General features: G+C 40.2%; 1 protein-coding gene across 1 annotated transcript in view; it reads right to left on the bottom strand.

Moving 5' to 3' along the window:
* Positions 1-5,990: 5,990 nt before the first annotated feature.
* Positions 5,991-14,851, bottom strand: part of LOC308058547 (uncharacterized protein) — a 118,575-nt gene continuing 109,714 nt past the window's right edge. The window contains exon 5 of the mRNA XM_080374476.1: positions 5,991-14,851. This exon is cut by the window's right edge and continues 25,770 nt beyond it. The gene's annotated coding sequence lies outside the window, so the exon portion shown is untranslated.

Below are 14,851 nucleotides of genomic sequence, written 5' to 3'. Positions count from 1 at the left end.
ATTGTGATGCTGGGAACACATCTGAGAAAAAGTCAGAAAGTGGTATGGAGAGCTCTGAGCTGTGTTCTCTTTCACATATAACTCCCAGGATTTCTGAAATTATATCCAAGTATAACATATCCATATAATAATATATAATAATATCCAAGTATTGATGAGCACCATCCACTAATGAGTTTCAAATGCTTTACAAAAGGTAGTAAATCAAGAATCTGCTCAGCATCATCAGCAAAGTGAGGAACAGGGCTAACATCCTTGAGTTTACATCTAGTAACGGGGCCTCATGGAGTCATATTTAATCCCACTGTTCCTTCCACTATGAATCCAGTCAGCTTGTGGCAGGAGTTTTGGGCTAATCTACATAGATACCTGGATTCATCAGATCAGTTTCAGGCAAAGCAGCACATTTCCAGAGTCCAGTGTGACTGTCATACAGATAATATATTAACAAACGTCTCAAAAATAGTATAGCCATACCAAGGGGATACTGAACGCTAGCTGTTAGTAAGCCTAATTAGCTAGGATGTGGCATCACACAGAATCACATAAATGGCTTGCAGTTCTGAAGCTAGTTTTGACTGATGCTAGTTTTGGCACATCTATTCATGCACAGCACCAACACTTATATGATATGACAGAAGGAAAAAACTGATCTGGGTTGGAAATGCCCCTAAAAATACTCAGGCCAAAGTTTAAACAGATCAACTATTTGAAAATAGTGGTGTTCTACAAAGAAGCACAACAACTGTTACAGTATTAGAGAATACATGTTACAGTATTCCAACATTTCCAATTAAAATAGAAATTTTTTCTTGCATGGAAATAGCAGATATATAAGGGGGTTGTCCCTGATTGAACAGGGACATATATATTGCAGATATATTTACAGTGAGGAAAACATTGAGCCTTATTTCTGTTGCATTAAAAATCTGCAAATTAATAATTTTATATTTATTAGATATGTGTGCATGTACAAAATCTCTTTTAGATAGAGGTGGAAAGATTCTTTTTTTTTTGGCATCCCTTCAAATTACATTGCTACAGCACAGTTATTAGGTAATTACAAGTGCAATTGTAGAGTAGTAACTGTTTTTGTTACTACCAGTTACCACTAATTCCCTGGTTGTATTACTGTGTGCCTAATTATGGTGTAATTACAACAGAGTTAATTTGTAACACTAACGCACTCAGTAGGAGTACTACAATAAGAAAAGACAATGAATAATACAGTTATTTAGTGAATTACCCAGTAATGTTAATTAGTTCTAGTTAGGTGTTGAAAGGAAACTTGCAGAGCAATTCTGCTGTAACTGCACTGTAATGAAAGTACCTCTATTGTAAACTGTAGAAAGGTTTCATCAAGGCTTTAATGGGTTCCATTGAAAACAAATAATGCTCTTAAACTCTTAAAATAAAGCATTTGGAGCCATGTATATGAAATTGTTCAAGATGTCGATGGAACTCCACACAATTAAAACAAAGGAACAAACAACAAGCAAAACAAACCACAGATAAAAGCTTCAGATATTCTTGTTGAACAGGTTGTAATGTGATCTTCATCAGAGATGTCTGAATTAAATTATTTTATGAAGTGAAATCAAGACATTGTCAAAGGATTGAAGCCTCACAAAGGCCCATGCTGACCACATCCCAAGCTTCTCTAAGAGACCTGTGAAACCCTCTCCTGAAACATTCATTGCCATTTGCCTCAAGCCACTGTTGCAACAGTTTGGGAGAGCATGTACATAGGTTCACAGTCAGCCGGTGCAGATTGCTGAAGGAAATAATCAGGAGGAAAAGGTCTTCAAGCTTCAAGCTGGTGGTGGAGAGCAGCAGCTCCGGGCAGTGAGCAAAGGCAGACCTTCTGTGCTTGGCTGCAGCTGCTATCCCTGGGCCATGGGACAAGGAGCGTGCTGGGTGTGTTGGCAGTGCTGAAGACTCCTAGCTAGTTCCTTCACTTTCCCTGTCTTCTCTTTCAGGCACCCTGTGCTAATCCAGGTTGTGTCTGGGGGAGAGCATGAGGGATCAGGGGACTTGGGCACACCAGCTCTTCCCCCAGTGCCTCCCAACAGGTCATCACAGACTGCCCATGGTGTCGCACCTGACCCGACTTGATCACTGGAGAAATGCAGACGAGATTGAAACATCCCCTCCTGCTCTCCCCCTTCCCCTTGCATATGGAGCCAACCTCCAAAGGGGTGCAGGTACATGTGCATCCCAGCTCAACCCCATATCTCTCTGCCCTGTGCCAGCTCCTACTGAGGAGCTTTTCCCACCAGCTGCTTTTCCACCACCAGCTTTTCTCACCACCTGCTGGAGCTTTTCCCACCCAGAGTCACATGTGCCCCCACTGCCAGGGCCCTTTCCCTAAGCCTGCATTCCCCTGGCATCTGGGCAGGAGGTTTCCCCAGCACCTTTCCATCCAGCTGGGACTGCCTGACCGGGGGAGCCGAAGGGCAAAGGCAGGGGTGCCGGGTAGCCCTTAGGGCTGGCTGGCCCACAGAGCTGCTGTTGCTGCTTTCCAGACCGCAAGGAGACACTTCAAGAGTCCTTTACCTCCCCTTTCCCACAGTTTTCTTGGGCTTTCTTTGCTTTTCCTCTCCTAGCACCAGGAAAGGTCAGGCACTTTGCACACCTCTTGGCAGGACACTGCATGGGCTGCTGAGGAAGCCCTGGAGGAGACTGGCTGTGCTTCGAGGGCTGGCACAAGCTAGCTGCCTCAGGCTGAGCCGGCAGAGGCAGCAGCAGTCTGCCAGCGCTCCATCTGCCTGGGTGACACTGAAGGAGTAGGTTATGTGGTCTTCTGCCTTCACCGCTTCTGCTTTACCTGCTTTCAGCAGTGGGCCAGTGGGCCAGAGGTAGAGGTGACTGTCCGCTCTGCAGGCAGCCTTTGGAGCAGGTGCTGCACATGTTGAGAGCAATGACAACTCAGAGTATGGTGTCAGCTCACTCACCCGCTGCCAGAGGAACAAGGACAGAGTCCAGAGCAGGTTGTTCTGCCAGAGATGCACTACAACCTCCGCAGGCATCCCACCAACTACAACACCTCAGCTGGGATAAGGGGGCCTTGGAGACCGACCAAGCAATGAGGCATGTTGCAGCTCTGGGGTCCTTAAATGCCACCTCCCACCAGGACCCCACACTCAGCATTTCTTGGGAGTGAACCCCACTGAGGACTGGGGAGCAACCTGCCAGCCCTGCTGCTGCACCCTACGTGCTCAGCCAGCACAGTGATGCTGTGGCCCCCATGTACCAGCCTCCATTGCATCCTGTAGACATCCACATGCTCTACAGTGGAGCTGTATTTCAAAACCGAAAAAACCCACTGCAGTGAATGCTTTCCAACACTGTCTCAACAGCAAGAGAAATTCAACGTGGAGAATTTCTTGGAGTGCACAATGATTTCACTTAATGTAATTCTGCAACAGAGGATGTTTCTCGCATGCTCTCCTGCTCTCCTATCCTCCCCCTTCCAAGCACCAGGGCAGCAGTGTCCAAGTTTTTTCACCAGCAGCCAGGCTGTGTGTCCTGAAGACCTGCCCATAGTCCAGCTGCCAGAAAAAGAACCTCTACAGGTTCTGTAAGAACCACCCCCACCAAGAGGCCTGGTGGACAGCTGAGTTGAACAGGAGCCTGCAGTGTGCCCTTTTGGCAAAGGTAGACAGTGGTACACTCTGCTGCATTGTGCAGTGTTGACAGCAGATGGAGGGAGGTAATCCCTCCCTTCTCCTCGGCACTGCTGACACCACACCTGGACTACTGTGTCCAGTTCTGGGCTCCCCAGTACAAGAGACATGGACATGCTGGGAGAGTCCAGCCAAGAGCTGAACTACAATGATGAAAGGACTGGAGCATCTGTTGTAGGAGAAAAGGCTGGGCGAGCTCAGACTCCTGTTTATCCTGGAAAAAAGAAGGCTCAGGGCAGATCTCATCAAGTTATTAAGATGATGGAGCCAGCCTATTTCCAGTGGCATCCAGTGACAGTAAAAAAGCACTCCAAAGGAAACACTGCACTTAAAACCTATGCAAATTCAAGCACTTAAGTGCCTTCCTCTTGTGTTTGAGTTCTTCATGGGGTGTTGGACTAGATGACCTTTAAAGGTCCCTTTGAACCCAAACCATTCTATGATTCTATGATGGATAAGATCATTCCATCTTTGAACAGCTTTCAGTTCCTTAAGTGAGAAATGCTATTTTTCTCCTGCTATTCTCATTCAAGCTGCCCAAACAGGAGTAGAAAAATAGCTAGAATGTCATGAACTGACAGCCAAGCAGCCAACAACTGATTCTCATCAATTAGAAAATAAAGCTCACCAGTGGCAAGGAGCAGCACAGAACTACCTATCTGTCTGCTTTATACTGTGACTGTGTCAGTCCAGCCGAGTCCTGCACTGGTCGGCCTCCACATTAGCCCTCCTAGATCAGCAAAGACAGGTGGTTGGAACAGGCAGAGGTGGCTAAAGGACAAATCTGGTTATTTTTCTTCAGCTCTGTCCCCGGCTGCCCACACAAAACAACTGAAGAGCAGTAGAGCTACTATTCAAATCCATAGTAAGGCCACTGCAGCCCTCTCAGGAGCAGGGAAAGAGCAGGGGGATTTCATTTCCCAGACAGCCTGGTTATTGAATGGAGTATATTTGACCTTATGACCAGAGTGGATTTGCAGCCAAAAAGAATGCCTTACATTCTAGCACGTTTCCTACTGCATGTATTTACGAATTGGAGCCTTTCTCTTCTTATGAGTCAACAAATTTGTAAGGAAAAGTCAGATCAGTACAGAGCTTTTTGTTAGCCTATCAGACCAACAGTGCAAAATATAGAGAAACTGCAGCTTGAAAAGTTCAAAGTCATCTAAGAACATTCATACACAGTTTGAAAATAAGCGTTCAGATTCATAAATGTTTCTTCTATGAGCTACTAAGTGCATTGCAGTTTTAGGGCACTGCCTAGTAGTACTCTGTAAATCCAGAGCACTACAAGATTTTCCTAGTTAGCTTTGCACTCGGTGAAAGAAACTAAGCATATTCACACACTGTTTCTCAGTTAATCTGTTCACTAACTTATTATTCAAAATAACCCACTCGTTTCTCCACATCCATGACTCCCTCAAGCACTTACTCTCCAATTTCAGGCAGAGCTGGAAGCAATCGAAAGCTTAGACAAACAAATATTCCCCCAAAACCCCCACATATCTAATAAAGGTTTTCAGATTCCTCTTGGTGATTCATGTATACAAAATTTCAGTACTGAGACATTCGTTGTTGCAAAAACCAAGCAGTGTTTTCTTCTCACTCTGTTTCTCTTTATATTAAATTTCCCATTACTGAAAGAGGGCTATGGAACATGTTTGTTAATGCAAGTGGGATTCTCAAAAACATACCAAAAATGAGGCCGGGGGGAGGTGGGGGGGGAAGTATTTTTCTTTTCTGTCTCATAAGAAAATGACTATTTACTTTCTTGACTAGATCAGTCATGGAGTATACTAGATTTATTACTTGTCTACCATTACCTTTTTCATATTTCTCACAAAAATATTCTAAGTAACCCCACTGAACTGTATCATCAGTGTTTCTTAACCTCAGTCAGACTCCTATGTAACATATCAAACAGAAGACACTAAAAAGCTTTGATATATCATGTGACCATGAAAAATGAGGAGACAGACATTGTTTATTGCTAAACTGGTCCTTTTGACTAAAAACCTTGCAACTCTGACTGTAAATGTGAGATACTCCTCTTCATTATACTGTCTAAAACAAATGAGTACTGAAATTCAAAAATCTTTCAGCAAAAGCAAGTGTGTTTATTAAACTCTCAGTTAAAAGAAAAGCTGATTAAACTCTCTGAAATTCCTTAATAGCTTGGGTTCCAGATGTTATTTTTTTCTACACTTCTGCTAGCAAGTTTTAATAGCTAGATAGCACATCACAATTTATTTTCGCTGTAATCTTTAAATTAGGATACATTTGAGATGTGTTTCATTTTAAAAAAAAAAAACTATTTTCTTCTGCAGTCCAGAGCACTGAACAGAGTTAAGATCTGCAGTTGAAATCTGTTCAGCATTGTATGCCAGAGACAAGTTGCCTATAACTACCATATACTTTATTCTTCATGGATTTGTTACTGATTTAGAAAGGTGGAAGAGAGAGAGGTACAGACTGCAGATTCTCTGTGGAGTTCTCATCAATGTTAATTTTTTAAAAGAACAACTAAATGCAAATTATAAATTTAATTTTAAAAAATATTTGAGATGCTTTAACATTAATTGTACAAAAAATGTATTTTCAGACATATTAGGACTACTTATACCCTTTTTCACACCAAGAATCTGAATACAAGACCTTCATGTTTCAGACAAAGCTATGTTTGGAAAACAGGGTATTGTAAATTAATGATTTTTTTTAATAAATGTTATGAACTAATCATCAAAAACATAATGATGATAAAAATAGGTTTTGAGAATGGACCTTGACTGTATTTTTTTAATTATTGTTTCCCAGTCTTCATCTTGGTCTTTGGTTATGAATGGCCTTGTGTTGCTGATCTGCTGTCATGCAACTGCAGCACAGGAGCCACAAGGTCTGTTCTTATCAGCTGGGTGAGCCTGACTAAAGGCAAAGCCACCGGCCCTTTCTGCTGGCATCTGCCACCCGCCAGGAGAGCTGGTGCAGCATATATTGCAATACTTTTCCCCTCCCTGCACCATCCATCCCCCACAGTCAAATGTTCTTTTTACACCTTTTAAAGGAGTTTAATATGGGAGTCCATGTTGTAATTTCTGACAATTTTACTGGTTTTTTTCAGATGAATATTTCTTAAAGTTCCTTGTGCTGTAAGGAGGAATATGTAAAAGGGAACTACTGTTTCGTTGGATTTTAATGATTATTTCCAGCCGTAGGAGAGAAAGTATGGGAGTAATTGCATCTGAAATTCTTTTTAAAAAGGCAGATTATTTGTATATTTTTTTCATATATACTCTTTCTATATGTATATATATATGTGTGTGACCTAGTTTTGTTTTGTGGGTGGTTTTTTTCCTTTTTTCTCCCCTTTTAAGGGTTTGGATTAACATTAGTGAAATTCTTCAAAACTTCACTGTGTTCCAACTATATATGTAGATAAACTGTCATTTCTCCTTTAAAGGTCACACATTTTCCAAGTGTTTTAAAATGCTTCAAAAACATTTAGTACATAGGAAAGGACACAAAGAAACAGCATAATTCCATTAATGTTGAGATGTCAACTAACAAAAGCACAGACCAGGTTTGCTTTACTAACAACATTTAGCCAAGAAGTTATCTTAGCATCAGTAAGTGACATTGCCTAAATGCCTGTGCCTACAATGCAGAATTTTCAGACCTCTCTGTAAATCTAAGCTGTCATCGAATTCACAGATTCTGAATCACTAGTTTCAGCATCACCAAATAAGTATTTGGAATTTATACTACTCTAGGGTAATTCATTGGGAAAAATAGCAGCACTTGATGATGTTAGATATTCCACGAAGACATGGGGTGAATCAACTATTGCTAAGCTCCTCTCTCTAGAGAAATGGGTAGTAAAAAAAAAAACCACAACAACAACAAAACAACAAAAAAAAAAACCACAGAGCTCAACACCAAAAAAAAAAACCAAAAATGTGATACAGAAAAGCTGATAAGAGTACGAAGTGTGGAAAGATGGAAAAATATGGCTAACATACTACTCTGTTGCCATAGTAATAGCCTATTTCTACCAAAGGGTACATGAATCAGACAGTATTTTTAAGGAGTTCACAAATGAAATCTGAGTACCAAAAAATAACATGAGAAGGAGCTGTAGCACCTTAATTCAAGCAGGGTAAAGACCAGAAAGATCAGAAGATCAGCAAGTGTTCTACAGAAGCACAGCAACATTTCTAAGTGTGCTTTCATATTAATGATGGAGTCAGAGCAGTAAAAGTATAAATAAAATAACCCATTAAAATCACAGAGGATTTTTCTTGATCCAGGATTACACAGTTCAACCCTTGTCTTGCAGATATCAAGAATGTAAAAGTAAAGAAAACAGCTGGCACAGAGAAACAGGCTGAGTAACGCAGACAGTATATAGTCCAGATGTATCAAATGGACTCCTAGCAACTTCAAGAACTTGACTTTTCAGCATTAAAAGATATTACTTTTGCATTGATATAATGGAGCTCTTTTGATTTACATCAGCTAAAAATCTGACCTTCTTTCTTAGAAGTGTTTGGTTTAGTTTCACATACTGGAAATGTTTTGGCAAATTACCACTATAAAGTGGGAGTAAGGGAAGTGATCAAATGGTGAAGCACACAGTTTCCATGTCTCACTCCTCAATAGGTGATTAATTGTCAGGGTCTTTAAAGATTGAGTTACATTGTATCTCATAAGAGAGAGACGTTCACTCCGTCTTCCCAGTTTTAGCTCAAAAGTAGCTTACAAAGTAAGCTTACTTCTACACCGTCCACGCAACACACAAGTCAAATATTTCCCACGAGCTGCCAAATATTACAAGGAGTAAATCATGGTTCTGATCAAGCTATCATACAGCTACAGGTTATAAATAACTCTGATGGCTATAGGTAAACTTCATGTACAGACCACCTTTAAGCACTGGAGTTGATCCAATCTCTGTCAACAGAACAAGTGTCTATTATATAAAGCACATGTTTAAGTACCTTTGCTACATGGGGGAGTATTTAAGATACAGTGAATTGGAATAAAGGCAATCAAATATTTTATGTAAAATTTCTCTCATTCTGAAATCCCTACTAATACAGCCTTCACCTCCAACAAAATCTAAAATTATTTAAATACTTAATATGATAAAAATAACCTGTAATGGTGCAAAGGAATGGATATTCAATGGTCAGTAAAGTTAAGCTGAGCTGGAGATTCAAAGGCACAGAACTAGGAAAACCGAAAGGATAAAATTTGCACAGAAATGTCCTACTTCTGACTTTTTACATATATGCACTTTAGGTGGGTAAGATTTTTATTATATAATTGTATAATATTCAGTAATAATTCTAGATTATTTGACCTCTATTCTAACATGCCCCAAATTCTATACATTTTTTCACTTAATGGAAATATACACTATTAAAAGAATGAAAGCATTCCATTTTTGTTACTGTCAAACAGTAAAGATTTCCTGATTTCTCTATCACACATATTTATGAAAACATAGTGGGTAAACCTACCTAAAATGAAACTAAAGAAACTCTGTTGTAATACAAGCATAGAAAGCAAATGGTGCAAACAGAAGCTGTAGCGGTTTGGGGTTTTCTTATGACTTGCTATGAAAACCTTCTCTTCTGAGTTATTCTTAGACTTATTAGGTATGTTCCAGCAATAGAAAAAACAGAACTCTAGAGGTGTGGAGATTTCCATCCTGATTGATTTTCTTGCATATATACAACTGCCACAGATGCTTTTGCCTTCTCAAAAATGTAATGAAAGTTTGCAGTTACTGTGTCCAGAGGTCCTCTTTCAGTTAGGATGTACCATCCCTGACTGACAAACCTCAAAATGTGCAGGCAAAATAAACAACACCAGTATGAGCAAATGGAATTAAAGTTGGGTTTATTTTTGGCTGAGGTGTGGTTGCTTCTCCAGTGTTAATGGCATGTAACTCACAACGGAAAAGGCAGACAGCATTATAAAAACTTATATTTTAAAATTCATTCTTTTATTTTTATCTGTTTGTCTTCATACTGAGAGAATAAATTATCATTAATATGAGATAAAACCCTAGTTATGAGGCTATGAAACTTCAAGCAATCTCACACAAATGCAATTTGAATTACACAATTTAAATGGAATATTTCCAATTATAAGTGTTATATAAAGTATGAGATATTTATAATGCATTAAAAAATACTGCTTTCCATCTCAGTGTTTTATATTCTGCACCAGAGCCAGTTACTGTTGAGACTGAAACCCGCAGTCTATTCATCTACCCATAGGTAAAGTAAAAATTTTAGAGCGCTTTTAGGCAGACACACATAGTGTGAAGATGGGCTACATCAGAGTGGAGAAGATATATAGCTGCTTTTTGTTCTGATTGCAAACACTTCCTGTAGCAAATTATTGCCAAAACTTGTGGAAATGGCATAAAAATAATGTAAAAATTTATCTGTGACCTTGACAGACATGTAGCTAAGTTTCTTTGGTCTGGGCTTTGTGTGTTTTTGTGATCCAGAACACTGGCCTCCAGAGGCTGGGATCTGCCCTGCAACTCTGCTTTGCTCTCAGTTCTCTGCCTTGATGCTCTGACTTTGTTGTAGAGTGACGCTGTGTGGAAAGCGACGGAAATCAACAACAATCAACAGCCAAAAGTACAGGTGGAAGAGTTAAATGCCACAGAATGGATTAGGTGGCTGCATTTCAGAACTGGATGTGGTAGCACAAGCATCCCTGGTCAGAATCGTGTGTCCACGCCCTGCCACCCGCAGGCTAAATCTAGTTGCTGGTGAAGGCTTCATGCAGCAGAGAATGGCTTTTTGACTGCAGAATCCAGACAGTTCTTACCTGAAATTGCAGCACTAAACGTATTCTAGGGCTCAAAAGTTATAAAGGATTACTCCCACCCTGCTCTTCTCAAACAAAAAGTGATCAGTTCCCAAAAACTGTGAACAATCTCAAATAGGTAAGAGCCAAGTACAAAGAGGACCCAATGTTATTTTCTCCTTTCTTGCAAAACTGCTTATAAAACTTGAGTACTGCACAGAAAGCTTGAACTATAGTTCTGCGTATTTTCAGTATGGATTTTGGTTGCTGCAGTATCTGACAGAATCATCATTATTTGCATTTTAAAAAATAGTATTTTGTTATTTGGATTGAAAAGTTCAAAACTGCAAGAAAGAAACTGAATATAAAATATTTTGTGTGTTACCACTGGGAAATCTGAGACATAAAGAACTACAGCCATGCAATCCTTCCTAAAAATAAAAGTTTAGTGTGAAATATGCCCACAGGAAATCTTTAAAATATTCAGCTTGCTATCCCAAAAGACAGTATTTATGTGATCTTTGAAAAGCCATGGTCTTTAATGTGAGTTTAGCATTTGTAAATGCAGATGAATTTGTACAGACCTCAAGCATAATTATTTGCTCCATTAGGTCCCAAGTTTGCAGAATTCTGAATTCTAATTGGATGGCATTAATTACCCTCTGCTAGGAATACATAATATTCTAAAGGGTTTACCCAATCATTTAGTGTACTCCCAAACCTAGTTCTCAGGCTAGCAATCAAATCATTGATATTACTATGTCACCCCATATTTCATTAGTTAAGGCTCACTTTGGAGTTACCTACATAATTGTCAATAAAGGTGAGCAAATACTGAACTCCATGCTTGCAGCTAAGATGAGGGAAAACAAACCAGAAGGGCAGAGGAGAAAGGAGAATGGTACTACCACAGGTCTGCTGACGGTCAATAAAATGTGTCTGTGTATAATCAAAACCAGAAACTAAAATTATTCTAGAAGCAAAACTTTTAAGGAAATGTAAATGGGGGTAGGAAACTGAAAGCTAGAGGCTTCTAAGAATTATAAATTAAGGGAATGAGAGTTGCGAGGCATAGCAGGGAAATGGAGGGAGGCATTGATCCCTAAGCATGGCTAATGAGATCAAAAAATCAATCCCTTGAATTGAGTGATCCCTACTTAACTTTTCTATTAAGAAAACATCCAATCCTGCCATGGTAGAATCTAGGACAAATATTACATTACTTAAAGACCCTTGCCATTAGAAAGTTTGTCACAATGTCTAAGTCAAGCTCAGTATTTGTCGCATTGTCACTGGCAAAACAGTTTCAACTCAGGCAATTTTATTCAATTATTTTATTGCCAATTAATACACACTTAATTACTAGTTTAGGTATTGAGGAAAAATAAAGACAAACAACTAAAACCTTCTTTTAAGGAAATACCTGCTCCCTTCCCCGGAATCCTCTTTGGTCCAGCTCTTCTCCTTCCCCCTTCCTAGGCTCAACTTCACCCATTGCCACCACACACTACACTCCATTACATTCCCAGCCCCTTTGATGGCGTGTCTGCATAATGGTTTCTTCCTGCTGCCCCTTGCTTCTTACCAGTCTTCTGACACTGTTCCATGTTTCTTACTGCTCCTGTGCTCCAGCAGGGTTCTCCAGGGGTTGCAGCTCCTTGGAGATATCCCTGCCCCAGCGTGCGTTGCCCATGGGCTACAGTTTTCTGATGAGTATCCATGCTCTGGTGTAGGTCCTCTAAGGACCACACTCCCTCAGATATATTCCTATTCTGGTGGGGGTTGCCCATGGGCCATAATATCTTATTATTAATTATTATTATCTTAGGCAGGGGCTGCAGCCCATCAGAGGTACCTCCTCTGGCACTAAGCATCTACTTCCAAGAGTGCATCTACTGTCTTATTCCCAATAGTGTCCTATTCCAAGTGTCTCCTCCATTTCTTCTCCTCTGCTTTATCCCCACATTTCTCTGAACATGTCTCTTCACATATCTCCTCACGTGCCTTCTTCCCTTGTGGTTGCACCTGTTCTTGAACACTACCGAACAACAGTTCCTCATGCTCACCTGCCTGGCTGCACTATTGGTGCCTTCCTCCTTTATGATAAATTATCCTCTACTTTCAGTTTTCCCATCATCAGTTCAGAAAATGTGAGGCTTATCAGAGGTTTGAGGTTTACTGAGGTGTGGTTTAACCCCGGCCGGCAACCAAGCACCAACAGCCGCTCGCTCACTCCCCCCTACCCAGAGGGATGGGAAGGAGGATCAGAAAGGAATTTAAAGCTCAAGGGTTGAGATAAGAACAATTTAATAGATAAAGCAAAAGCCCCGTGCACAAGCAAAGCAAAGAATTAATTCACTGCTTCCCATGGGCAGGCAGGTGTTCAGCCACCCCCAGGGAAACCGGGCTCCATCACATATAATGGTTACTCAGGAAGACAAACACCATAATGCCAGATTCCACCCCCCTTCCTTCTTCTTCCCCCAGTATATATACTCAGCATGATGTCATATGGTATGGAATACCTCTTTGGCTAGCTTGGGTCACCTGTCCTGGCTGTGTCCTCTCACAGTTTCCCATGCCCCTCCAGCCCTCTGGTTGGCAGGGCCAAAGAAACTGAAAAGTCCTTGATTTAGTATAAACATCACCCAGCAACAAATAAAAACATCAGTGTCCTATCAACTTTGTTCTCACATCATAGTCAAAACACAACATAGTACTAACTACTAAGAAGAAAATTAACTCTATCCCAGCTGAAACCAGGATATGAGGTTTATTATATCCCCAGTTATTTGTTGCACTTCTCAGGACCCTGTCCAGTTAGTGCATTTCACCCTTTAGCATATTTGCCTACGACTTTTACAGTGTCCAGCAGAGACTCCCCTATGCCTGGGAAGGCAGAGAACTGTTTCTCATGACTTTCATGTATTTATGAACTTAGTTTGACATAGCTTTTTTTCACAAGTTTGATATTGAGCCATTAATTGTAATCTCAAGATCTTCCTCCACAGAACTGTTCTCAGCTATTCCCCATTTTGATTCTGCAAAATGTGCATATTGACCAACGTCAAGTAACATTTATCTCAGACTATTTCTCCAAGTTGTCACGATCATTCTGAAATCTCATTTTACAGTACTTGCAACCAATCCTATTGTATTTGCAGGCAGTCCCACTCAAGTGCACACCCCTGACACTCATATCTTTAATAGAAATACTGACTAGTGTTGTCAATTCTCTACTGGTTCTGAAAACCACCCCTTCATGTAATTTCTTTTTGTTTCTCTTCCCCCAGAAACGTAAGCATTTAAAAAAAAAAAAATATCTTTTCTCTCCATTATGATTTATACAGTAAAACACTCTTCTGATCACATACACTACAGCAAGAATTTGTGGAATATATTTGAAAAGATTCAGTCCCAATTAGCAGTAAGGCATTAGTTAAGGAAGCGCTAACAACCCAAGATAAGGATAATAGAGGCATCTGTCAGTAGTTCAAATCTTCCATAATAATTTCTACAACTCATGCTCCATTCCTCAGTGCTACTATGGGGAAAGGAGGCTTAACTAAAGCAACCCACTCACCAAGCGTTACAGTCACTACAAGGACTCAATTAGCATGTTCCACAACTGACCAAGGACAGGGATTTTCTTCAAATTTGCACTTTGGAAGTAAACTCATTAACTGCTACTGAAACATTATGTCACTCAGGTTTCAATAGGTCTGTTTGGGGTTCAAGATGTATCTTCAAACCAGTGACATCTCTTGAAATAGTATAGCAATGTTAGATTTCAAATAATTGCCTCCACCCCTGCTTTTTGTTAAGACTTCAGTCACTCAGGGAGTAGGTTCATAAGCACACTGGAACAGATAACACAGTGAATCTATGAGTGATTTTTTTCAGCATTGGAATTTCTCTGGTTTTGAAGTAGATGTGGCTATGCTTTTCAATCAAGATCTTCACTTTGTTCCTGCCTTCTCCAGTTCTGCAGAAATAAAGTAGGCAGATACTGCCAAATACCTCCACTTCTCCAGAGTATAATTTCTTGCTCACACAAGCAGATTCATTCTGTACCTTGTTACATAATATTCTGCTCCTCCTACAGCTCACATTCACTACCAGAGTATTTTAAGAAAGTAGAGAAGTTTTAAGGTAATGTATTTGCTTCCTCTTGTGACTTTAAAGTTTCAGCTATGTTGCTGTGTCTCTCAAATAAAGGAGTTAATTTTACAGTAGTATTTTCAACATCTTCAACTGGGATATATAGGCTGTGAAAAAGTTGGTTTGCAATGAGGTTTTTAAAAACATATTTTTATTCTTCTCCTGTGAAATAATGC

The sequence above is a fragment of the Falco punctatus genome (genome assembly GCF_963210335.1).
Source record: "Falco punctatus genome assembly, chromosome: 2".
Taxonomy (NCBI): Eukaryota; Metazoa; Chordata; class Aves; order Falconiformes; family Falconidae; genus Falco; species Falco punctatus.
Note: the sequence above shows the minus strand (reverse complement) of the source record. Positions and strands in the feature narration are given on the sequence as shown.